The following is a 23023-nucleotide window of genomic DNA, read 5'->3' as shown; positions in this document are numbered from 1 at the left end:
AAATTGGAGAAGGATGAAAAGTGTTCAAGATATTTTTTTAAGAAAGTGATTGGGAGAAAGGATGATTTAGTGAGTGTGTATGATAAGGATGGTGGTTTGGTGAGAGGCAAAGCTGTACTGAATGTGGTGAAAGAGTTTTATGAGGACTTATATGCAGTCAGTGTGATAGGGGTTTGGCTGAGGAAGTGCTGGAAGTGATTGATAAGAAGGTAGATTGTAATGAGTATGAGAGTTTAATGAGAGAGATTGGAATGGAAGAAATTAAAAGGACGGTTGATAGTATGGCTAAAAATAAGACTCCTGGAGAGGATGGGTTGCCGGCTGAGTTTTATGTGAAATTGTGGGATGTACTGAAGGATGATATGGAGAGTATCTTTAAGTATATGTGGGCTAATGGAAGATTGGTGGAAAGTATGAAGAGTGGGATAGTGGTTTTGATTTATAAGAAAGGGGATGTGAATGATGTAAGGAATTGGAGGCCGATAACTTTGTTGAATGTGGATTATAAAATATTTGCAAAGCTGATTACAAATAGAATGAGGGACGTGATAGAGCAAGTGATTGGGGAGGAGCAAGTGTGTGGTGTGCCAGGAAGAAGAATTAGTGAGAATTTGTGTTTGTTGAGAGATATATTGTGGGATGGTATGTGTAGAAAGCAGGTGGTTCGTGTGTTGTCAATTGATTTTGAAAAAGCTTTTGACCGTTTGTCGCATGGGTTTTTGTTTAAGGTGCTAGTTAAAATGGGGTTTCCAGGTGATTTTGTGAATATTGTGAGAATGTTGTATAAGGAAGTGTATAGTAAGATTCTGATTAATGGATGGATGACTGAGGAGATTAAAGTATGTTCAGGGGTGAGACAGGGATGTCCCTTGTCACCTATTGCTTTTATTTGTGCTATGGAACCATTATTAGAATTATTGCGTAAGGATAAATGTGTGAGAGGTGTGAGAGTTCCGGGGGGTCGTGGTAAAGAGGTTAAAGTGTTGGCTTATATGGATGATGTATGTGTGGTAAGTGAATCTGTTGCGGCTGTAAGAAGATCCAAGTTATTGGTAAGTCTGTTTTGTGGTGCGTCTGGTTTTAAGGTCAATTGGGGAAAGAGTGAATATAAATGTTTTGGTGGTGTGACTCAGAGTGAGGATGTTGGTATGGAAGGGGTGGAAGGGCCTATTCAGGTGTTGGGGGTGAAGATGGATGAACGGTTGGATGGTAGAAATAGTTGGGAGGATGTGGGGAAGAGAGTGCAAAAGAAATTGAATTTTTGGAGGTTGAGAGAGTTGTCAATGGTTGGTAAGGTTATGATAGTGAAGAGTGTGATTTTGCCAATACTGTTATATGTTGCTGTTGTGTTTCCGCCAAGTTATATGGTTTTGCGAAAGGTGAAAAGAATGTTATTTGTGTTTTTGTGGGGTACAAAGATGGAAAGAGTTAAGAGAGAGATTGTAATGAAAGATGGTAAAAATGGAGGAATGGACTTTCCGAATGTTGATGTGTATCTGGGTGTGAATATTGTTTTTGCTTTGAAAAGAATGATGGGAGGTGAAAAGAGTTGTGCATGTATGGTGAGATATTTGGGTGGCAGTGTGTTATGTAAATTGGGTTGGTTGGAAAGAGATTTGAGAGTGCCTTATGCTTTTGTGTGTCCTAGTTGGTATGTATATGTGGTGAAATTTTTGGAGAATTATAGGTTGATTGGTGTGGGTCCAGAAGTGTTTGTGAGTAAAAAGAGTATGATTGGGTACATTAAAAAAGACGAAGTTGAATGTTCAATTAATATGGTGAGAGCTGTAGATGTGGGGAGAGTGTGGAAGAGTATAATGACTGTTGGAGTAACAAATAGACAACGTGAGATAGTATGGCAGAGTTTGCATGGTGCGTTACCGGTAAGAGAATTTCAAAGAAATAGAGGGATTGGAAGGTATGAGAGGTGTCCAAGAGATGGGTGTGATGGGATTGAGAGTGTGATGCATGTATTTTGGAATTGTGAAATGGCGCAAGGTGTGTGGAAAGGGATGAGTTTGCTGTTTAAAGAATTGACTGGTATAAGGTATATGTCGTATGATGTGGTTATGTTTGGACTTAGTATGGTAGGGAGAGATAAGGAAAGGGTTTTTTTTGTGTTGCTTGCCATTATTAAAGAAGTACTTTGGGATGTTAGGAATTTATGTGTATTCAAAAGAAAAAACGTGTCGGTGGAGGGTTGTATTAAGTTGATTCTAGATAGGTTATATGTTGTTTATTTGTGTGATAGGAAGAATTTGGGGGATAAGGATGCTGAGGGGATATGGAAGTTTTTGAAATGGAGATATCTTGTAAGTTTGTAATTGGTGATGGTATTTATGTTTGTTTGAAATTGAAAATAAAAAGAAAGACCTAATGATGAGTTGGACTTTACTTCAGAAAGTCTAAGTGACGAAGTATGGAGTTGGATTTTGATGTTTTAATGTCCAAACCTGAAGGTTTAAAAAAAAAAAAAAAAAAAAAAAAATCTGTTCTTATCAGTTTAATATCTGATACGTCCCCTATCTGGGGACCATATATTAAATGGATTTTTGAGAACGGGGGCCGATTTCGAAGCTTGCTTCCGTCGCCCTATGCATTGACCCGATATGGCAGTATCTTCGGGTACAGTGCACCACCCCCTTACAGGGTTAAAAAGAAAGATTCCTACTTTCATTGCTACCTGCTTGCTGGCTAGCCAGCTAGCCAGCCCTGTGGGCCTTGCTGCTGCTGCAGCAGCCAAAAAACAAAAGGTGGTGCTGCTGCTGCTTCTGCTGCTTCTGCTTCTGCTTGTGTCTGGCCGCTGTTGGAGCGTCCAGGCACAGGACTTCTGCTGCTGCTGACTAAATGGCCTCCTTAATTGGATCATTTGAGTAGCCAGCACACCTGTGCAGGTAGGGCATGACATGATAGGCAGCTGCCTTGATAGCGGGTGGGTGCTGAATGTTCCTAATTGACAAAATAAGATTAATGCTTATGAAGAAATATAAAATCTCATCCCTTCCCCAATATCGCGCCACACCCCTACCCCTTAATTCCCTGGTTGAACTTGATGGACATATGTCTTTTTTCGACCGTACTAACTATGTAACTATGTAACATAACATGGGGGGGGGGGGGGGTCTCCTGGCTGTTCACACAGGTGTGTCATTGCTGTACATTGACCATGCATTGCTTCTGTGGTATTGCAAAGGCAAAGACAAATGCTTCCAGCCATCCATTGCACTAATGGATTGGTCATCAGCTGGCTGTCTATGTCCCGCATCAATATAGACCAAAGTACAGAGGGTTAGGCTATGCTATTGTGCACCTACCTGATGCATCAGAAGGTGCGAGGCCCTTGCTAAATTCTGTGCACAGACTTTGAGATCTATACTTTAGACTGTATCTAAACCTGCTCCAACATGGACTGACATTCTGGCCTACTTTCAGCCGATGCGACTTGTCTGTCGCTGAACAGTCGCTTTTTATGTATTCAGCACCTATGTATAATGTTGTAAAAATGCTCTAGAAGCTAAAGTCGCAGAAATGTCACACATATTTGGCCTGCAACTTTCTGTGCGACAAATTCAGACAGGAAAAATCAGTATAAATCCTTAGAAAATTATCCCCCAGTGTCTCCATCTGCTGGCGGTATTGAATAAGCATTGCTGCACTGATGGGGTATGCATTAGATGAAGAAAAAGAAGAATAATACGCCCAGAAAAGAGGCGAAAAGGAGAAAAACGTAAAAAAACGTGAAAAAAAAGTAAGAGGAAGAGAAGGGAAAAAAAGGTGGAAATGGGTTTAAAAGTGATTTCGGCGGAGAAATATATATATATATATATATATATATATATATATATACGCGCACACACACACATATATATAAACGTATTCTCCGTTGAGATATTGCAGCCGCTGCTGTGTCCAGGCCCAGGAGCCTTAGCACTGTGCTGTGATGTCACTCAATACCACTGACATCACTAGGTGTAAACAACATCTCTCCTTTGCTGTGTATGTGACTATGGAGCTGTTTGGTGATGTCGTCTATTATGGCCTTCATAGAAGCAACAGGAGATTGTTGCATCCATCTAGAACCCTCAGAACTACAGTGCTATGATGTCACTCACTTCCACAGGCCTTGCAGAGTGTAAACAACAACAACCCAGCTTTGTTGTGTATGTAACCATAGGGATTTGTGATGTCACCTAGAACCTTCACAGCAGCGACAGCTTTATGAGGAGCATCAGCACTGCTCTGCCTGAGCAGAACCATCACCGCCATAGGTTGTCAAATAACCCGGGTTTAACCCACACAGGTAAGTCCAATGGGGTGCAGGCATGTCCTCTATGCTTACAGCTTCCCGTGGGTGTTGGTTTGATACCGTTTGGGGACAGCCAAGGAGGCATCTGCAGGCAACAAAGGTAGGTGTGTGCTTGTGTGTGTGTTTCCTATGCAGATCCTAAGCCCAGTGTCACATGCAAGTAGGAGGAGTAAGAAGGGTTCCTGGCAAATCCGGGTTATGGATTGCATTTAAAAAGGCCCCGTGGGAGTGCAATGGGCCCCTGTCTTGCTGCTTAGCAATAATGGTATGGGTTTAGGTTCTGCTGTGTGTACTGGTGGTTGACTGCCCCCCAGCCCAGAGTGTGCATGGAAAATTGTCTGGCAGCTTCCCTGACAGCAAGCAGTGATAGTGCCCATGAAGGGCACCTTGTTGGGCCCGCCCCTTTCACGGTTATCGCTTCTCGGCCTTTTGGCTAAGATCAAGTGTAGTATCTGTTCTTATCAGTTTAAAAGCTCAGAAAGCTCACGATGGAAGGCAAGGCACTTGTCCTGCGGAGTGAAGTTTTGCCTGTGCTCCAATATACCGCACAGGCCTGGCCTCCCCATACCACCGTTTGCAAGGCCATCACCCGGACAGTGTTTGGCTTCGTCTGGGGCAAAATGGACAGAGTCAAGAGGATCGTGATGTACAAGGAACCCCGCAAGGGTGGGAAGGGAATACCCGACATCCCCGCTCTGCTGAGGGCCTCCTTTGCATGTGTCACGGTGCAGCGGACTCTTGTAGAAAAGACTGGCTCAGCGGGCAGGTCCATGTCTCGCTTGCTTCTCATGCCCCTCTGGAGACAGCTGGGCTGGGACAAGTGGGACACTCCCTGGTTCTATGGGGATGTTGTCCGGTTTGTGAGGGAGCACCAGCTGGAAGGACTGAAACCAGACCTATGGAAGCCAAAGACAATCCACAAGCTCATCCGAGCTAAGGACTCGACCGAGCTGGTTCCGGGACTCCCCGCAGCCACTGCAGAGACAGTTTGGAACAATGTGGCCTCAAAGCGGCTTACCAATGGACACAAGGACTTGTCGTGGATGGCCGTCATGGGAGGTCTCTCTCTCAGGTCATTCATGCATGCCCGCAACCTGTGCAAGACCCGGTACTGCCCCCGTTGCCCCTACGTGGAGGAAACATCTTTCCACGTGTTTTGGCAGTGCCCCTTTGCACAGGGTCTGTTGGACGCCCTAGAACAGGAACTCAGAGACTCAGTGCCCAGGAGCTGCCTATCGTACCATTCGGTGCTTTACGGCCTGTTCCCTGGGACCCACGACGTGGAGGCCATCCAGGAGGCCTGGCGCCTTATGAACTGTTTTAAGGACGCAGTGTGGCTTGCCAGGAACCGCCTCGTGATCAACAGGGAAAACATGTCCGTCCGGGACTGCCGCAGGTTCATCAAGAACCTGCTTAGAGACTATTCCATCTTGGACAGCTCGGCCGTTGATGAGGAAGAAGAGGAGTGAAGACCCCTCTCCTTCTCCCATGTCTCCCTGAAGATACAGCCCAACAGTTTGGCCCTGTGATCCGCCCCCTCCCTACCCCCACATAGTCGCCCACACCCCTACCCCGATCACAGATTGTATTATTTGGTTTTTGTTTGATCTCTTGTGCCTTTATATTGCAGGATTGAGCTGAATGTTAGAGTAGCATGGTGTGCGATGTATAGCTTAGGGAACCTTTGCTGTGTATTGTACTATCATGCTTTGTGTGACTGTAATTTATTGTACGACTTGTAATGACTGAACGGAAAATAAAGCTCTTTCAATCAAAAATCTGTTCTTATCAGTTTAATATCTGATACGTCCCCTATCTGGGGACCATATATTAAATGGATTTTTGAGAACGGGGGCCGATTTCGAAGCTTGCTTCCGTCGCCCTATGCATTGACCCGATATGGCAGTATCTTCGGGTACAGTGCACCACCCTCTTACAGGGTTAAAAAGAAAGATTCCTACTTTCATTGCTACCTGCTTGCTGGCTAGCCAGCTAGCCAGCCCTGTGGGCCTTGCTGCTGCTGCAGCCAAAAAACAAAAGGTGGTGCTGCTGCTGCTTCTGCTGCTTCTGCTTCTGCTTGTGTCTGGCCGCTGTTGGAGCGTCCAGGCACAGGACTTCTGCTGCTGCTGACTAAATGGCCTCCTTAATTGGATCATTTGAGTAGCCAGCACACCTGTGCAGGTAGGGCATGACATGATAGGCAGCTGCCTTGATAGCGGGTGGGTGCTGAATGTTCCTAATTGACAAAATAAGATTAATGCTTATGAAGAAATATAAAATCTCATCCCTTCCCCAATATCGCGCCACACCCCTACCCCTTAATTCCCTGGTTGAACTTGATGGACATATGTCTTTTTTCGACCGTACTAACTATGTAACTATGTAACATAACATGGGGGGGGGGGGGGGTCTCCTGGCTGTTCACACAGCTGTGTCATTGCTGTACATTGACCATGCATTGCTTCTGTGGTATTGCAAAGGCAAAGACAAATGCTTCCAGCCATCCATTGCACTAATGGATTGGTCATCAGCTGGCTGTCTATGTCCCGCATCAATATAGACCAAAGTACAGAGGGTTAGGCTATGCTATTGTGCACCTACCTGATGCATCAGAAGGTGCGAGGCCCTTGCTAAATTCTGTGCACAGACTTTGAGATCTATACTTTAGACTGTATCTAAACCTGCTCCAACATGGACTGACATTCTGGCCTACTTTCAGCCGATGCGACTTGTCTGTCGCTGAACAGTCGCTTTTTATGTATTCAGCACCTATGTATAATATTGTAAAAATGCTCTAGAAGCTAAAGTCGCAGAAATGTCACACATATTTGGCCTGCAACTTTCTGTGCGACAAATTCAGACAGGAAAAATCTGTATAAATCCTTAGAAAATTATCCCCCAGTGTCTCCATCTGCTGGCGGTATTGAATAAGCATTGCTGCACTGATGGGGTATGCATTAGACGAAAAAAAAGAAGAAAAAGAAGAATAATACGCCCAGAAAAGAGGCGAAAAGGAGAAAAACGTAAAAAAACGTGAAAAAAAAGTAAGAGGAAGAGAAGGGAGAAAAAGGTGGAAATGGGTTTAAAAGTGATTTCGGCGGAGAAATATATATATATATATATATATATATATATATATATATACACGCGCACACACACACATATATATAAACGTATTCTCCGTTGAGATATTGCAGCCGCTGCTGTGTCCAGGCCCAGGAGCCTTAGCACTGTGCTGTGATGTCACTCAATACCACTGACATCACTAGGTGTAAACAACATCTCTCCTTTGCTGTGTATGTGACTATGGAGCTGTTTGGTGATGTCGTCTATTATGGCCTTCATAGAAGCAACAGGAGATTGTTGCATCCATCTAGAACCCTCAGAACTACAGTGCTATGATGTCACTCACTTCCACAGGCCTTGCAGAGTGTAAACAACAACAACCCAGCTTTGTTGTGTATGTAACCATAGGGATTTGTGATGTCACCTAGAACCTTCACAGCAGCGACAGCTTTATGAGGAGCATCAGCACTGCTCTGCCTGAGCAGAACCATCACCGCCATAGGTTGTCAAATAACCCGGGTTTAACCCACACAGGTAAGTCCAATGGGGTGCAGGCATGTCCTCTATGCTTACAGCTTCCCGTGGGTGTTGGTTTGATACCGTTTGGGGACAGCCAAGGAGGCATCTGCAGGCAACAAAGGTAGGTGTGTGCTTGTGTGTGTGTTTCCTATGCAGATCCTAAGCCCAGTGTCACATGCAAGTAGGAGGAGTAAGAAGGGTTCCTGGCAAATCCGGGTTATGGATTGCATTTAAAAAGGCCCCGTGGGAGTGCAATGGGCCCCTGTCTTGCTGCTTAGCAATAATGGTATGGGTTTAGGTTCTGCTGTGTGTACTGGTGGTTGACTGCCCCCCAGCCCAGAGTGTGCATGGAAAATTGTCTGGCAGCCTCCCTGACAGCAAGCAGTGATAGTGCCCATGAAGGGCACCTTGTTGGGCCCGCCCCTTTCACGGTTATCGCTTCTCGGCCTTTTGGCTAAGATCAAGTGTAGTATCTGTTCTTATCAGTTTAATATCTGATACGTCCCCTATCTGGGGACCATATATTAAATGGATTTTTGAGAACGGGGGCCGATTTCGAAGCTTGCTTCCGTCGCCCTATGCATTGACCCGATATGGCAGTATCTTCGGGTACAGTGCACCACCCCCTTACAGGGTTAAAAAGAAAGATTCCTACTTTCATTGCTACCTGCTTGCTGGCTAGCCAGCTAGCCAGCCCTGTGGGCCTTGCTGCTGCTGCAGCCAAAAAACAAAAGGTGGTGCTGCTGCTGCTTCTGCTGCTTCTGCTTCTGCTTGTGTCTGGCCGCTGTTGGAGCGTCCAGGCACAGGACTTCTGCTGCTGCTGACTAAATGGCCTCCTTAATTGGATCATTTGAGTAGCCAGCACACCTGTGCAGGTAGGGCATGACATGATAGGCAGCTGCCTTGATAGCGGGTGGGTGCTGAATGTTCCTAATTGACAAAATAAGATTAATGCTTATGAAGAAATATAAAATCTCATCCCTTCCCCAATATCGCGCCACACCCCTACCCCTTAATTCCCTGGTTGAACTTGATGGACATATGTCTTTTTTCGACCGTACTAACTATGTAACTATGTAACATAACATGGGGGGGGTCTCCTGGCTGTTCACACAGGTGTGTCATTGCTGTACATTGACCATGCATTGCTTCTGTGGTATTGCAAAGGCAAAGACAAATGCTTCCAGCCATCCATTGCACTAATGGATTGGTCATCAGCTGGCTGACTATGTCCCGCATCAATATAGACCAAAGTACAGAGGGTTAGGCTATGCTATTGTGCACCTACCTGATGCATCAGAAGGTGCGAGGCCCTTGCTAAATTCTGTGCACAGACTTTGAGATCTATACTTTAGACTGTATCTAAACCTGCTCCAACATGGACTGACATTCTGGCCTACTTTCAGCCGATGCGACTTGTCTGTCGCTGAACAGTCGCTTTTTATGTATTCAGCACCTATGTATAATGTTGTAAAAATGCTCTAGAAGCTAAAGTCGCAGAAATGTCACACATATTTGGCCTGCAACTTTCTGTGCGACAAATTCAGACAGGAAAAATCAGTATAAATCCTTAGAAAATTATCCCCCAGTGTCTCCATCTGCTGGCGGTATTGAATAAGCATTGCTGCACTGATGGGGTATGCATTAGACGAAAAAAAAGAAGAAAAAGAAGAATAATACGCCCAGAAAAGAGGCGAAAAGGAGAAAAACGTAAAAAAACGTGAAAAAAAAGTAAGAGGAAGAGAAGGGAAAAAAAGGTGGAAATGGGTTTAAAAGTGATTTCGGCGGAGAAATATATATATATATATATATATATATATATATATATATATATATATACGCGCACACACACACATATATATAAACGTATTCTCCGTTGAGATATTGCAGCCGCTGCTGTGTCCAGGCCCAGGAGCCTTAGCACTGTGCTGTGATGTCACTCAATACCACTGACATCACTAGGTGTAAACAACATCTCTCCTTTGCTGTGTATGTGACTATGGAGCTGTTTGGTGATGTCGTCTATTATGGCCTTCATAGAAGCAACAGGAGATTGTTGCATCCATCTAGAACCCTCAGAACTACAGTGCTATGATGTCACTCACTTCCACAGGCCTTGCAGAGTGTAAACAACAACAACCCAGCTTTGTTGTGTATGTAACCATAGGGATTTGTGATGTCACCTAGAACCTTCACAGCAGCGACAGCTTTATGAGGAGCATCAGCACTGCTCTGCCTGAGCAGAACCATCACCGCCATAGGTTGTCAAATAACCCGGGTTTAACCCACACAGGTAAGTCCAATGGGGTGCAGGCATGTCCTCTATGCTTACAGCTTCCCGTGGGTGTTGGTTTGATACCGTTTGGGGACAGCCAAGGAGGCATCTGCAGGCAACAAAGGTAGGTGTGTGCTTGTGTGTGTGTTTCCTATGCAGATCCTAAGCCCAGTGTCACATGCAAGTAGGAGGAGTAAGAAGGGTTCCTGGCAAATCCGGGTTATGGATTGCATTTAAAAAGGCCCCGTGGGAGTGCAATGGGCCCCTGTCTTGCTGCTTAGCAATAATGGTATGGGTTTAGGTTCTGCTGTGTGTACTGGTGGTTGACTGCCCCCCAGCCCAGAGTGTGCATGGAAAATTGTCTGGCAGCCTCCCTGACAGCAAGCAGTGATAGTGCCCATGAAGGGCACCTTGTTGGGCCCGCCCCTTTCACGGTTATCGCTTCTCGGCCTTTTGGCTAAGATCAAGTGTAGTATCTGTTCTTATCAGTTTAATATCTGATACGTCCCCTATCTGGGGACCATATATTAAATGGATTTTTGAGAACGGGGGCCGATTTCGAAGCTTGCTTCCGTCGCCCTATGCATTGACCCGATATGGCAGTATCTTCGGGTACAGTGCACCACCCCCTTACAGGGTTAAAAAGAAAGATTCCTACTTTCATTGCTACCTGCTTGCTGGCTAGCCAGCTAGCCAGCCCTGTGGGCCTTGCTGCTGCTGCAGCCAAAAAACAAAAGGTGGTGCTGCTGCTGCTTCTGCTGCTTCTGCTTCTGCTTGTGTCTGGCCGCTGTTGGAGCGTCCAGGCACAGGACTTCTGCTGCTGCTGACTAAATGGCCTCCTTAATTGGATCATTTGAGTAGCCAGCACACCTGTGCAGGTAGGGCATGACATGATAGGCAGCTGCCTTGATAGCGGGTGGGTGCTGAATGTTCCTAATTGACAAAATAAGATTAATGCTTATGAAGAAATATAAAATCTCATCCCTTCCCCAATATCGCGCCACACCCCTACCCCTTAATTCCCTGGTTGAACTTGATGGACATATGTCTTTTTTCGACCGTACTAACTATGTAACTATGTAACATAACATGGGGGGGGGGGGGGTCTCCTGGCTGTTCACACAGGTGTGTCATTGCTGTACATTGACCATGCATTGCTTCTGTGGTATTGCAAAGGCAAAGACAAATGCTTCCAGCCATCCATTGCACTAATGGATTGGTCATCAGCTGGCTGTCTATGTCCCGCATCAATATAGACCAAAGTACAGAGGGTTAGGCTATGCTATTGTGCACCTACCTGATGCATCAGAAGGTGCGAGGCCCTTGCTAAATTCTGTGCACAGACTTTGAGATCTATACTTTAGACTGTATCTAAACCTGCTCCAACATGGACTGACATTCTGGCCTACTTTCAGCCGATGCGACTTGTCTGTCGCTGAACAGTCGCTTTTTATGTATTCAGCACCTATGTATAATGTTGTAAAAATGCTCTAGAAGCTAAAGTCGCAGAAATGTCACACATATTTGGCCTGCAACTTTCTGTGCGACAAATTCAGACAGGAAAAATCAGTATAAATCCTTAGAAAATTATCCCCCAGTGTCTCCATCTGCTGGCGGTATTGAATAAGCATTGCTGCACTGATGGGGTATGCATTAAATGAAAAAAAAGAAGAAAAAGAAGAATAATACGCCCAGAAAAGAGGCGAAAAGGAGAAAAACGTAAAAAAACGTGAAAAAAAAGTAAGAGGAAGAGAAGGGAAAAAAAGGTGGAAATGGGTTTAAAAGTGATTTCGGCGGAGAAATATATATATATATATATATATATATATATATATATATATATATATATATATATATATACGCGCACACACACACATATATATAAACGTATTCTCCGTTGAGATATTGCAGCCGCTGCTGTGTCCAGGCCCAGGAGCCTTAGCACTGTGCTGTGATGTCACTCAATACCACTGACATCACTAGGTGTAAACAACATCTCTCCTTTGCTGTGTATGTGACTATGGAGCTGTTTGGTGATGTCGTCTATTATGGCCTTCATAGAAGCAACAGGAGATTGTTGCATCCATCTAGAACCCTCAGAACTACAGTGCTATGATGTCACTCACTTCCACAGGCCTTGCAGAGTGTAAACAACAACAACCCAGCTTTGTTGTGTATGTAACCATAGGGATTTGTGATGTCACCTAGAACCTTCACAGCAGCGACAGCTTTATGAGGAGCATCAGCACTGCTCTGCCTGAGCAGAACCATCACCGCCATAGGTTGTCAAATAACCCGGGTTTAACCCACACAGGTAAGTCCAATGGGGTGCAGGCATGTCCTCTATGCTTACAGCTTCCCGTGGGTGTTGGTTTGATACCGTTTGGGGACAGCCAAGGAGGCATCTGCAGGCAACAAAGGTAGGTGTGTGCTTGTGTGTGTGTTTCCTATGCAGATCCTAAGCCCAGTGTCACATGCAAGTAGGAGGAGTAAGAAGGGTTCCTGGCAAATCCGGGTAATGGATTGCATTTAAAAAGGCCCCGTGGGAGTGCAATGGGCCCCTGTCTTGCTGCTTAGCAATAATGGTATGGGTTTAGGTTCTGCTGTGTGTACTGGTGGTTGACTGCCCCCCAGCCCAGAGTGTGCATGGAAAATTGTCTGGCAGCCTCCCTGACAGCAAGCAGTGATAGTGCCCATGAAGGGCACCTTGTTGGGCCCGCCCCTTTCACGGTTATCGCTTCTCGGCCTTTTGGCTAAGATCAAGTGTAGTATCTGTTCTTATCAGTTTAATATCTGATACGTCCCCTATCTGGGGACCATATATTAAATGGATTTTTGAGAACGGGGGCCGATTTCGAAGCTTGCTTCCGTCGCCCTATGCATTGACCCGATATGGCAGTATCTTCGGGTACAGTGCACCACCCCCTTACAGGGTTAAAAAGAAAGATTCCTACTTTCATTGCTACCTGCTTGCTGGCTAGCCAGCTAGCCAGCCCTGTGGGCCTTGCTGCTGCTGCAGCCAAAAAACAAAAGGTGGTGCTGCTGCTGCTTCTGCTGCTTCTGCTTCTGCTTGTGTCTGGCCGCTGTTGGAGCGTCCAGGCACAGGACTTCTGCTGCTGCTGACTAAATGGCCTCCTTAATTGGATCATTTGAGTAGCCAGCACACCTGTGCAGGTAGGGCATGACATGATAGGCAGCTGCCTTGATAGCGGGTGGGTGCTGAATGTTCCTAATTGACAAAATAAGATTAATGCTTATGAAGAAATATAAAATCTCATCCCTTCCCCAATATCGCGCCACACCCCTACCCCTTAATTCCCTGGTTGAACTTGATGGACATATGTCTTTTTTCGACCGTACTAACTATGTAACTATGTAACATAACATGGGGGGGGGGGGGGGGTCTCCTGGCTGTTCACACAGGTGTGTCATTGCTGTACATTGACCATGCATTGCTTCTGTGGTATTGCAAAGGCAAAGACAAATGCTTCCAGCCATCCATTGCACTAATGGATTGGTCATCAGCTGGCTGTCTATGTCCCGCATCAATATAGACCAAAGTACAGAGGGTTAGGCTATGCTATTGTGCACCTACCTGATGCATCAGAAGGTGCGAGGCCCTTGCTAAATTCTGTGCACAGACTTTGAGATCTATACTTTAGACTGTATCTAAACCTGCTCCAACATGGACTGACATTCTGGCCTACTTTCAGCCGATGCGACTTGTCTGTCGCTGAACAGTCGCTTTTTATGTATTCAGCACCTATGTATAATGTTGTAAAAATGCTCTAGAAGCTAAAGTCGCAGAAATGTCACACATATTTGGCCTGCAACTTTCTGTGCGACAAATTCAGACAGGAAAAATCAGTATAAATCCTTAGAAAATTATCCCCCAGTGTCTCCATCTGCTGGCGGTATTGAATAAGCATTGCTGCACTGATGGGGTATGCATTAGACGAAAAAAAAGAAGAAAAAGAAGAATAATACGCCCAGAAAAGAGGCGAAAAGGAGAAAAACGTAAAAAAACGTGAAAAAAAAGTAAGAGGAAGAGAAGGGAAAAAAAGGTGGAAATGGGTTTAAAAGTGATTTCGGCGGAGAATATATATATATATATATATATATATATATATATATATATATATATATATATATATATACGCGCACACACACACATATATATAAACGTATTCTCCGTTGAGATATTGCAGCCGCTGCTGTGTCCAGGCCCAGGAGCCTTAGCACTGTGCTGTGATGTCACTCAATACCACTGACATCACTAGGTGTAAACAACATCTCTCCTTTGCTGTGTATGTGACTATGGAGCTGTTTGGTGATGTCGTCTATTATGGCCTTCATAGAAGCAACAGGAGATTGTTGCATCCATCTAGAACCCTCAGAACTACAGTGCTATGATGTCACTCACTTCCACAGGCCTTGCAGAGTGTAAACAACAACAACCCAGCTTTGTTGTGTATGTAACCATAGGGATTTGTGATGTCACCTAGAACCTTCACAGCAGCGACAGCTTTATGAGGAGCATCAGCACTGCTCTGCCTGAGCAGAACCATCACCGCCATAGGTTGTCAAATAACCCGGGTTTAACCCACACAGGTAAGTCCAATGGGGTGCAGGCATGTCCTCTATGCTTACAGCTTCCCGTGGGTGTTGGTTTGATACCGTTTGGGGACAGCCAAGGAGGCATCTGCAGGCAACAAAGGTAGGTGTGTGCTTGTGTGTGTGTTTCCTATGCAGATCCTAAGCCCAGTGTCACATGCAAGTAGGAGGAGTAAGAAGGGTTCCTGGCAAATCCGGGTTATGGATTGCATTTAAAAAGGCCCCGTGGGAGTGCAATGGGCCCCTGTCTTGCTGCTTAGCAATAATGGTATGGGTTTAGGTTCTGCTGTGTGTACTGGTGGTTGACTGCCCCCCAGCCCAGAGTGTGCATGGAAAATTGTCTGGCAGCCTCCCTGACAGCAAGCAGTGATAGTGCCCATGAAGGGCACCTTGTTGGGCCCGCCCCTTTCACGGTTATCGCTTCTCGGCCTTTTGGCTAAGATCAAGTGTAGTATCTGTTCTTATCAGTTTAATATCTGATACGTCCCCTATCTGGGGACCATATATTAAATGGATTTTTGAGAACGGGGGCCGATTTCGAAGCTTGCTTCCGTCGCCCTATGCATTGACCCGATATGGCAGTATCTTCGGGTACAGTGCACCACCCCCTTACAGGGTTAAAAAGAAAGATTCCTACTTTCATTGCTACCTGCTTGCTGGCTAGCCAGCTAGCCAGCCCTGTGGGCGTTGCTGCTGCTGCAGCCAAAAAACAAAAGGTGGTGCTGCTGCTGCTGCTTCTGCTGCTTCTGCTTCTGCTTGTGTCTGGCCGCTGTTGGAGCGTCCAGGCACAGGACTTCTGCTGCTGCTGACTAAATGGCCTCCTTAATTGGATCATTTGAGTAGCCAGCACACCTGTGCAGGTAGGGCATGACATGATAGGCAGCTGCCTTGATAGCGGGTGGGTGCTGAATGTTCCTAATTGACAAAATAAGAGTAATGCTTATGAAGAAATATAAAATCTCATCCCTTCCCCAATATCGCGCCACACCCCTACCCCTTAATTCCCTGGTTGAACTTGATGGACATATGTCTTTTTTCGACCGTACTAACTATGTAACTATGTAACATAACAATGGGGGGGGGGGGGGGTCTCCTGGCTGTTCACACAGGTGTGTCATTGCTGTACATTGACCATGCATTGCTTCTGTGGTATTGCAAAGGCAAAGACAAATGCTTCCAGCCATCCATTGCACTAATGGATTGGTCATCAGCTGGCTGTCTATGTCCCGCATCAATATAGACCAAAGTACAGAGGGTTAGGCTATGCTATTGTGCACCTACCTGATGCATCAGAAGGTGCGAGGCCCTTGCTAAATTCTGTGCACAGACTTTGAGATCTATACTTTAGACTGTATCTAAACCTGCTCCAACATGGACTGACATTCTGGCCTACTTTCAGCCGATGCGACTTGTCTGTCGCTGAACAGTCGCTTTTTATGTATTCAGCACCTATGTATATTGTTGTAAAAATGCTCTAGAAGCTAAAGTCGCAGAAATGTCACACATATTTGGCCTGCAACTTTCTGTGCGACAAATTCAGACAGGAAAAATCAGTATAAATCCTTAGAAAATTATCCCCCAGTGTCTCCATCTGCTGGCGGTATTGAATAAGCATTGCTGCACTGATGGGGTATGCATTAGACGAAAAAAAAGAAGAAAAAGAAGAATAATACGCCCAGAAAAGAGGCAAAAAGGAGAAAAACGTAAAAAAACGTGAAAAAAAAGTAAGAGGAAGAGAAGGGAAAAAAAGGTGGAAATGGGTTTAAAAGTGATTTCGGCGGAGAAATATATATATATATATATATATATATATATATATATATATATATATACGCGCACACACACACATATATATAAACGTATTCTCCGTTGAGATATTGCAGCCGCTGCTGTGTCCAGGCCCAGGAGCCTTAGCACTGTGCTGTGATGTCACTCAATACCACTGACATCACTAGGTGTAAACAACATCTCTCCTTTGCTGTGTATGTGACTATGGAGCTGTTTGGTGATGTCGTCTATTATGGCCTTCATAGAAGCAACAGGAGATTGTTGCATCCATCTAGAACCCTCAGAACTACAGTGCTATGATGTCACTCACTTCCACAGGCCTTGCAGAGTGTAAACAACAACAACCCAGCTTTGTTGTGTATGTAACCATAGGGATTTGTGATGTCACCTAGAACCTTCACAGCAGCGACAGCTTTATGAGGAGCATCAGCACTGCTCTGCCTGAGCAGAACCATCACCGCCATAGGTTGTCAAATAACCCGGGTTTAACCCACACAGGTAAGTCCAATGGGGTGCAGGCATGTCCTCTATGCTTACAGCTTCCCGTGGGTGTTGGTTTGATACCGTTTGGGGACAGCCAAGGAGGCATCTGCAGGCAACAAAGGTAGGTGTGTGCTTGTGTGTGTGTTTCCTATGCAGATCCTAAGCCCAGTGTCACATGCAAGTAGGAGGAGTAAGAAGGGTTCCTGGCAAATCCGGGTTATGGATTGCATTTAAAAAGGCCCCGTGGGAGTGCAATGGGCCCCTGTCTTGCTGCTTAGCAATAATGGTATGGGTTTAGGTTCTGCTGTGTGTACTGGTGGTTGACTGCCCCCCAGCCCAGAGTGTGCATGGAAAATTGTCTGGCAGCCTCCCTGACAGCAAGCAGTGATAGTGCCCATGAAGGGCACCTTGTTGGGCCCGCCCCTTTCACGGTTATCGCTTCTCGGCCTTTTGGCTAAGATCAAGTGTAGTATCTGTTCTTATCAGTTTAATATCTGATACGTCCCCTATCTGGGGACCATATATTAAATGGATTTTTGAGAACGGGGGCCGATTTCGAAGCTTGCTTCCGTCGCCCTATGCATTGACCCAATATGGCAGTATCTTCGGGTACAGTGCACCACCCCCTTACAGGGTTAAAAAGAAAGATTCCTACTTTCATTGCTACCTGCTTGCTGGCTAGCCAGCTAGCCAGCCCTGTGGGCCTTGCTGCTGCTGCAGCCAAAAAACAAAAGGTGGTGCTGCTGCTGCTTCTGCTGCTTCTGCTTCTGCTTGTGTCTGGCCGCTGTTGGAGCGTCCAGGCACAGGACTTCTGCTGCTGCTGACTAAATGGCCTCCTTAATTGGATCATTTGAGTAGCCAGCACACCTGTGCAGGTAGGGCATGACATGATAGGCAGCTGCCTTGATAGCGGGTGGGTGCTGAATGTTCCTAATTGACAAAATAAGATTAATGCTTATGAAGAAATATAAAATCTCATCCCTTCCCCAATATCGCGCCACACCCCTACCCCTTAATTCCCTGGTTGAACTTGATGGACATATGTCTTTTTTCGACCGTACTAACTATGTAACTATGTAACATAACATGGGGGGGGGGGGGGTCTCCTGGCTGTTCACACAGGTGTGTCATTGCTGTACATTGACCATGCATTGCTTCTGTGGTATTGCAAAGGCAAAGACAAATGCTTCCAGCCATCCATTGCACTAATGGATTGGTCATCAGCTGGCTGTCTATGTCCCGCATCAATATAGACCAAAGTACAGAGGGTTAGGCTATGCTATTGTGCACCTACCTGATGCATCAGAAGGTGCGAGGCCCTTGCTAAATTCTGTGCACAGACTTTGAGATCTATACTTTAGACTGTATCTAAACCTGCTCCAACATGGACTGACATTCTGGCCTACTTTCAGCCGATGCGACTTGTCTGTCGCTGAACAGTCGCTTTTTATGTATTCAGCACCTATGTATAATGTTGTAAAAATGCTCTAGAAGCTAAAGTCGCAGAAATGTCACACATATTTGGCCTGCAACTTTCTGTGCGACAAATTCAGACAGGAAAAATCAGTATAAATCCTTAGAAAATTATCCCCCAGTGTCTCCATCTGCTGGCGGTATTGAATAAGCATTGCTGCACTGATGGGGTATGCATTAGACGAAAAAAAAGAAGAAAAAGAAGAATAATACGCCCAGAAAAGAGGCGAAAAGGAGAAAAACGTAAAAAAACTTGAAAAAAAAGTAAGAGGAAGAGAAGGGAAAAAAAGGTGGAAATGGGTTTAAAAGTGATTTCGGCGGAGAAATATATATATATATATATATATATATATATATATATATATATATACGCGCACACACACACATATATATAAACGTATTCTCCGTTGAGATATTGCAGCCGCTGCTGTGTCCAGGCCCAGGAGCCTTAGCACTGTGCTGTGATGTCACTCAATACCACTGACATCACTAGGTGTAAACAACATCTCTCCTTTGCTGTGTATGTGACTATGGAGCTGTTTGGTGATGTCGTCTATTATGGCCTTCATAGAAGCAACAGGAGATTGTTGCATCCATCTAGAACCCTCAGAACTACAGTGCTATGATGTCACTCACTTCCACAGGCCTTGCAGAGTGTAAACAACAACAACCCAGCTTTGTTGTGTATGTAACCATAGGGATTTGTGATGTCACCTAGAACCTTCACAGCAGCGACAGCTTTATGAGGAGCATCAGCACTGCTCTGCCTGAGCAGAACCATCACCGCCATAGGTTGTCAAATAACCCGGGTTTAACCCACACAGGTAAGTCCAATGGGGTGCAGGCATGTCCTCTATGCTTACAGCTTCCCGTGGGTGTTGGTTTGATACCGTTTGGGGACAGCCAAGGAGGCATCTGCAGGCAACAAAGGTAGGTGTGTGCTTGTGTGTGTGTTTCCTATGCAGATCCTAAGCCCAGTGTCACATGCAAGTAGGAGGAGTAAGAAGGGTTCCTGGCAAATCCGGGTTATGGATTGCATTTAAAAAGGCCCCGTGGGAGTGCAATGGGCCCCTGTCTTGCTGCTTAGCAATAATGGTATGGGTTTAGGTTCTGCTGTGTGTACTGGTGGTTGACTGCCCCCCAGCCCAGAGTGTGCATGGAAAATTGTCTGGCAGCCTCCCTGACAGCAAGCAGTGATAGTGCCCATGAAGGGCACCTTGTTGGGCCCGCCCCTTTCACGGTTATCGCTTCTCGGCCTTTTGGCTAAGATCAAGTGTAGTATCTGTTCTTATCAGTTTAATATCTGATACGTCCCCTATCTGGGGACCATATATTAAATGGATTTTTGAGAACGGGGGCCGATTTCGAAGCTTGCTTCCGTCGCCCTATGCATTGACCCGATATGGCAGTATCTTCGGGTACAGTGCACCACCCCCTTACAGGGTTAAAAAGAAAGATTCCTACTTTCATTGCTACCTGCTTGCTGGCTAGCCAGCTAGCCAGCCCTGTGGGCCTTGCTGCTGCTGCAGCCAAAAAACAAAAGGTGCTGCTGCTGCTGCTTCTGCTTGTGTCTGGCCGCTGTTGGAGCGTCCAGGCACAGGACTTCTGCTGCTGCTGACTAAATGGCCTCCTTAATTGGATCATTTGAGTAGCCAGCACACCTGTGCAGGTAGGGCATGACATGATAGGCAGCTGCCTTGATAGCGGGTGGGTGCTGAATGTTCCTAATTGACAAAATAAGATTAATGCTTATGAAGAAATATAAAATCTCATCCCTTCCCCAATATCGCGCCACACCCCTACCCCTTAATTCCCTGGTTGAACTTGATGGACATATGTCTTTTTTCGACCGTACTAACTATGTAACTATGTAACATAACATGGGGGGGGGGGGGGGTCTCCTGGCTGTTCACACAGGTGTGTCATTGCTGTACATTGACCATGCATTGCTTCTGTGGTATTGCAAAGGCAAAGACAAATGCTTCCAGCCATCCATTGCACTAATGGATTGGTCATCAGCTGGCTGTCTATGTCCCGCATCAATATAGACCAAAGTACAGAGGGTTAGGCTATGCTATTGTGCACCTACCTGATGCATCAGAAGGTGCGAGGCCCTTGCTAAATTCTGTGCACAGACTTTGAGATCTATACTTTAGACTGTATCTAAACCTGCTCCAACATGGACTGACATTCTGGCCTACTTTCAGCCGATGCGACTTGTCTGTCGCTGAACAGTCGCTTTTTATGTATTCAGCACCTATGTATAATGTTGTAAAAATGCTCTAGAAGCTAAAGTCGCAGAAATGTCACACATATTTGGCCTGCAACTTTCTGTGCGACAAATTCAGACAGGAAAAATCAGTATAAATCCTTAGAAGATTATCCCCCAGTGTCTCCATCTGCTGGCGGTATTGAATAAGCATTGCTGCACTGATGGGGTATGCATTAGACGAAAAAAAAAGAAGAAAAAGAAGAATAATACGCCCAGAAAAGAGGCGAAAAGGAGAAAAACGTAAAAAAACGTGAAAAAAAAGTAAGAGGAAGAGAAGGGAAAAAAAGGTGGAAATGGGTTTAAAAGTGATTTCGGCGGAGAAATATATATATATATATATATATATATATATATATATATATATATATATACGCGCACACACACACATATATATAAACGTATTCTCCGTTGAGATATTGCAGCCGCTGCTGTGTCCAGGCCCAGGAGCCTTAGCACTGTGCTGTGATGTCACTCAATACCACTGACATCACTAGGTGTAAACAACATCTCTCCTTTGCTGTGTATGTGACTATGGAGCTGTTTGGTGATGTCGTCTATTATGGCCTTCATAGAAGCAACAGGAGATTGTTGCATCCATCTAGAACCCTCAGAACTACAGTGCTATGATGTCACTCACTTCCACAGGCCTTGCAGAGTGTAAACAACAACAACCCAGCTTTGTTGTGTATGTAACCATAGGGATTTGTGATGTCACCTAGAACCTTCACAGCAGCGACAGCTTTATGAGGAGCATCAGCACTGCTCTGCCTGAGCAGAACCATCACCGCCATAGGTTGTCAAATAACCCGGGTTTAACCCACACAGGTAAGTCCAATGGGGTGCAGGCATGTCCTCTATGCTTACAGCTTCCCGTGGGTGTTGGTTTGATACCGTTTGGGGACAGCCAAGGAGGCATCTGCAGGCAACAAAGGTAGGTGTGTGCTTGTGTGTGTGTTTCCTATGCAGATCCTAAGCCCAGTGTCACATGCAAGTAGGAGGAGTAAGAAGGGTTCCTGGCAAATCCGGGTTATGGATTGCATTTAAAAAGGCCCCGTGGGAGTGCAATGGGCCCCTGTCTTGCTGCTTAGCAATAATGGTATGGGTTTAGGTTCTGCTGTGTGTACTGGTGGTTGACTGCCCCCCAGCCCAGAGTGTGCATGGAAAATTGTCTGGCAGCCTCCCTGACAGCAAGCAGTGATAGTGCCCATGAAGGGCACCTTGTTGGGCCCGCCCCTTTCACGGTTATCGCTTCTCGGCCTTTTGGCTAAGATCAAGTGTAGTATCTGTTCTTATCAGTTTAATATCTGATACGTCCCCTATCTGGGGACCATATATTAAATGGATTTTTGAGAACGGGGGCCGATTTCGAAGCTTGCTTCCGTCGCCCTATGCATTGACCCGATATGGCAGTATCTTCGGGTACAGTGCACCACCCCCTTACAGGGTTAAAAAGAAAGATTCCTACTTTCATTGCTACCTGCTTGCTGGCTAGCCAGCTAGCCAGCCCTGTGGGCCTTGCTGCTGCTGCAGCCAAAAAACAAAAGGTGGTGCTGCTGCTGCTTCTGCTGCTTCTGCTTCTGCTTGTGTCTGGCCGCTGTTGGAGCGTCCAGGCACAGGACTTCTGCTGCTGCTGACTAAATGGCCTCCTTAATTGGATCATTTGAGTAGCCAGCACACCTGTGCAGGTAGGGCATGACATGATAGGCAGCTGCCTTGATAGCGGGTGGGTGCTGAATGTTCCTAATTGACAAAATAAGATTAATGCTTATGAAGAAATATAAAATCTCATCCCTTCCCCAATATCGCGCCACACCCCTACCCCTTAATTCCCTGGTTGAACTTGATGGACATATGTCTTTTTTCGACCGTACTAACTATGTAACTATGTAACATAACATGGGGGGGGGGGGGGGGTCTCCTGGCTGTTCACACAGGTGTGTCATTGCTGTACATTGACCATGCATTGCTTCTGTGGTATTGCAAAGGCAAAGACAAATGCTTCCAGCCATCCATTGCACTAATGGATTGGTCATCAGCTGGCTGTCTATGTCCCGCATCAATATAGACCAAAGTACAGAGGGTTAGGCTATGCTATTGTGCACCTACCTGATGCATCAGAAGGTGCGAGGCCCTTGCTAAATTCTGTGCACAGACTTTGAGATCTATACTTTAGACTGTATCTAAACCTGCTCCAACATGGACTGACATTCTGGCCTACTTTCAGCCG

The 23023-nt window shown here is 45.6% G+C and overlaps 8 non-coding genes and 2 pseudogenes across 8 annotated transcripts; all 10 read left to right on the top strand.

Moving 5' to 3' along the window:
- Window positions 1–2456: 2456 nt before the first annotated feature.
- On the top strand, window positions 2457–2641 carry LOC130344454 (U2 spliceosomal RNA). The gene has a single exon (XR_008883379.1). It is a non-coding gene; the product is annotated as a U2 spliceosomal RNA (small nuclear RNA).
- A 2078-nt stretch (window positions 2642–4719) lies between these two features.
- Window positions 4720–4897, top strand: LOC130344455 (U2 spliceosomal RNA; annotated as a pseudogene).
- Window positions 4898–6064: 1167 nt separating this feature from the next.
- Window positions 6065–6237, top strand: LOC130344444 (U2 spliceosomal RNA; annotated as a pseudogene).
- Window positions 6238–8325: 2088 nt separating this feature from the next.
- Window positions 8326–8516, top strand: LOC130344494 (U2 spliceosomal RNA). Its single transcript, XR_008883410.1, has one exon. It is a non-coding gene; the product is annotated as a U2 spliceosomal RNA (small nuclear RNA).
- A 2087-nt stretch (window positions 8517–10603) lies between these two features.
- Window positions 10604–10794, top strand: LOC130344493 (U2 spliceosomal RNA). Its single transcript, XR_008883409.1, has one exon. It is a non-coding gene; the product is annotated as a U2 spliceosomal RNA (small nuclear RNA).
- Window positions 10795–12899: 2105 nt separating this feature from the next.
- On the top strand, window positions 12900–13090 carry LOC130344492 (U2 spliceosomal RNA). The gene has a single exon (XR_008883408.1). It is a non-coding gene; the product is annotated as a U2 spliceosomal RNA (small nuclear RNA).
- Window positions 13091–15196: 2106 nt separating this feature from the next.
- Window positions 15197–15387, top strand: LOC130344491 (U2 spliceosomal RNA). Its single transcript, XR_008883407.1, has one exon. It is a non-coding gene; the product is annotated as a U2 spliceosomal RNA (small nuclear RNA).
- A 2098-nt stretch (window positions 15388–17485) lies between these two features.
- Window positions 17486–17676, top strand: LOC130344441 (U2 spliceosomal RNA). Its single transcript, XR_008883370.1, has one exon. It is a non-coding gene; the product is annotated as a U2 spliceosomal RNA (small nuclear RNA).
- Window positions 17677–19767: 2091 nt separating this feature from the next.
- Window positions 19768–19958, top strand: LOC130344490 (U2 spliceosomal RNA). The gene has a single exon (XR_008883406.1). It is a non-coding gene; the product is annotated as a U2 spliceosomal RNA (small nuclear RNA).
- Window positions 19959–22040: 2082 nt separating this feature from the next.
- LOC130344489 (U2 spliceosomal RNA) lies at window positions 22041–22231 on the top strand. The gene has a single exon (XR_008883405.1). It is a non-coding gene; the product is annotated as a U2 spliceosomal RNA (small nuclear RNA).
- Window positions 22232–23023: the final 792 nt, after the last annotated feature.

The sequence above is a fragment of the Hyla sarda genome, unplaced genomic scaffold (genome assembly GCF_029499605.1).
Source record: "Hyla sarda isolate aHylSar1 unplaced genomic scaffold, aHylSar1.hap1 scaffold_721, whole genome shotgun sequence".
Taxonomy (NCBI): Eukaryota; Metazoa; Chordata; class Amphibia; order Anura; family Hylidae; genus Hyla; species Hyla sarda.
Note: the sequence above shows the minus strand (reverse complement) of the source record. Positions and strands in the feature narration are given on the sequence as shown.